Raw genomic sequence first — 3193 nt, forward strand, 5'->3', positions numbered from 1 at the left:
CACCCACCCGGAGATTTTACATTTTTTCCACCAACAGTTCAGCGACAACAGGTTCCGAAAATTGCTCCAATCCGAGATGCAAATATTGATTCAAACCTCTGTTGCATTACGCAATTTCCCCTGACTCACCTTTCAAGTTTCAGTGAGTTCAAAGTGATGATGAGTAAGCGACACATCACTGCTGTCAGAGACCTGACCGGTTTGTGTCACTTGTGCTCTGCAGAGTTGAGAAAGCAGTAAAATCTCTGTGACGAACAGATTGGGCATCTAAATGAAAACATGATGACAAAGACAGTGTTCCAGTTCCACAGGCACATTTCTGATGATATCACATAAATCTTGTGTCTGTTCATTTAATTTTGTTTTTTAAAAGTATTTTTTGATTGCTCTAGCTGCATCTTTTTTGTGAATTGGAGGTTAAGGCTTGTTTTCCACACTGATGCTATGCATAAGGTATAAAAAGTCTGGAGTGCTTTTGCAGCTGAGCATGGTTGTCTCTGATTTTATCCATGTCTGCGGAAATTTCTGCAGTGTTGGTTATTTAAGTGAAGGCCATCTTCCCTATTAAAGCAGCTCTAAACATATACAGTGGCACCGCAAACAGCAAACAAAAGGCCAAATACGCCTCTTAAATACATCCTTCCCTTGTGGAGAATGCAAACGCATGTGCTTTGCTGCTTCCGAGTGCAGAGTCTAAGTGCTGATGTAGCCATGAGTTTCCTCACATTGATTTTTTTTTGATGCAGTTTAGTAATCCTCAGATTCTGCTCTCGTCTCTGTTATAGAAACGTAAATTCAGCTGAATCGTACAAAATAATCCTTCTTTGAGGCTAAGAGGCGTCCGATCATATTAACATGACAATAGCAGATACTCACAGGCAGTAAATACCCTCAAAGCCACCTCAGTGTCTTTTCTCATACTTAGTTAAACACAAATGTCAAAAGGCATGGACGAAGAGTTGTAGCTCTAGAAAATGATCCTTTACGGTGAACAAATGGCACTCTTGAACTACTTTGAAAATGTTAATGTAATATCTATCAGTCTGACATAAGAATTTAGGTGTAGAGGTATTGCTGCGAAGGTGTTTGAAGAAGACTGATTAAGATCAATTTGACAAGAAGTCGCATGACCAGCAGAAATATAGAAAAGGTGTGACTTTTAGGCTGGAAAAGGGTATAGAGAAATTTAGTGGCATAACGTCTCACAACATTAATATTTCACACCAAAGAGAAATCTGTCTTGTGACATGCTGTTAGATGTCATCTGTGTCTCATAAAGTAATTCCAAATTATTGTGTGCCCCAGACATCAAGGTATGTGCTCTCAGCTTGACACCCAGTTGAAGCTGCATTTGAGATTCTTATTTTGATGAAAGAAAGGAAGTAATTCTTGATTTCACCTGCTGCTCTGACATAGTAAACGAATAAACTTCTTGTTACACTAAGCGTCGGAAGTTTCCTCCAAGACTGCTGTACAGTTGCTTGGTGGAAAACCAAAATAGTAAATAGAAAAAAGTATTAATTATTTATATCAATAAGAATACCAACCATTCTTATTGAATGGCCAATACCAACCATTCAATGACACTCTTATTTACATGAAAGTGTACCCCTGTCTAAAGACTAAGGAGGCTAACATATAATGGAGTTAGTAATTGTTGATCTATTAATACAGTTATTAAAAACAAGTACAAAGGGTGTAATTTTGTATTTTTTTTATTCCTTTATTTAACCAGGTAATCCCCAATTGAGATCCGGATCTCATTTTCAAGAGGGACCTGGGCAGAAGTCTGCAGTACACAGCAACCTGGTTACAAAATAAAATTGATTAATACATATGCACAAGTATAAAACAGTATAAAACAATTTAAAAACAGTGACATTGTTTAGTAGAATCTCGTTGCCTGTTTTTTAAGAATCGCTCCAAATAAGTCCAGTGAAATCAATTCTGATATCTTGATTTCAGACTGGAGCTGATTCCAGGCTGAAGGAGCCATCACACTGAAAGCTTGCTTTCCTTTTTCAGTTTGGCAACGTGGAACATGCAAAAGAAAAATGTTGTTGGAGCACAAAGAATGGGAATTAACAGATCTATGTAAAAGAGAGTTTAAGTATGCTGGAGCCAAACCGAGTAGAGATTCATGAATCAGGATCATCAGGTGATTGTTTCTCCGTACGCTTAAAGGAGGCCATTTAGCTTTTGCATACATCTCACAATGATGTGTGAGACGTCTGCTACCGTTTACAAACCTTAAAGCACAATGATAAACAGTATTTAATGATTGAAGGCATTTGGTCGAAGCATTCATATATAAAACATCACCATAATCCAGGAGTGGCAGGAATGTTGCAGTTACCAATTTACTTCTAGCTTTAAGAGAAAAACAAGAACCATTTCGGTAATAAAACCCAATCTTCATTTTCAGTGTTGGTAACAAATTTGCTATGTGACTTTTAAAAGAAAGCTCTTTATCTAAAATAAAGCCAAGATATTTATAATTACTGACAAACTCAATTTGTGTTCCTACAGCAGTTTTAAGCAGTAGAGGGATTTCTGGTAGTTTTCTAGAGTGTGAAAAAACCATTGCTTTTGTCTTATCCACGTTCAAAAAAAAATTTCAGAGTTTGTAAGCGGGTTTGAACTACAGTAAAAGCAGACTGCAAATACTGAATGGCCTGTAGAAGTGATGAAGAATAGCAGTAAATCACTAAATCATCTGCATAAAAATGATAAAAAGCATTTGACAGATTTTCACACAAGTTATTTATATAAATAGAGAATAAAAGTGGGCCAAGAACTGAGCCCTGTGGGACACCATTTAAACCGTACTATTAGAAGAAGCAAAGCCGGCCAATTGAACTCTCTGGGTTCTGTTTGACAGGTAATCAGCTACCCACATGGTAGCTTGATGTGAGAGCCCAATCCTGTGTAGAATGTCAATTAAAAGCGTGTGATTTACTGTGTCAAATGCCTTTGATAAATCAATAAAAAGAGCAACACAATGCTTTTTGCTATCAAGAGCCTCAATACGATCATTAATAACCTTTAGAGTGGCAGTTACGGTACTATGTTTTTTCCTAAAACCAGACTGTACATTTTGTAAAACATGTAATTCGGGTTAAAAGTACAAGAAATCGAGTTAAACAATTTATGAGCTATTAAATAAATTATTTTCATTTATTTTGGTGTAAAA

This window comes from Poecilia reticulata, linkage group LG10 (assembly GCF_000633615.1).
Source record: "Poecilia reticulata strain Guanapo linkage group LG10, Guppy_female_1.0+MT, whole genome shotgun sequence".
Taxonomy (NCBI): Eukaryota; Metazoa; Chordata; class Actinopteri; order Cyprinodontiformes; family Poeciliidae; genus Poecilia; species Poecilia reticulata.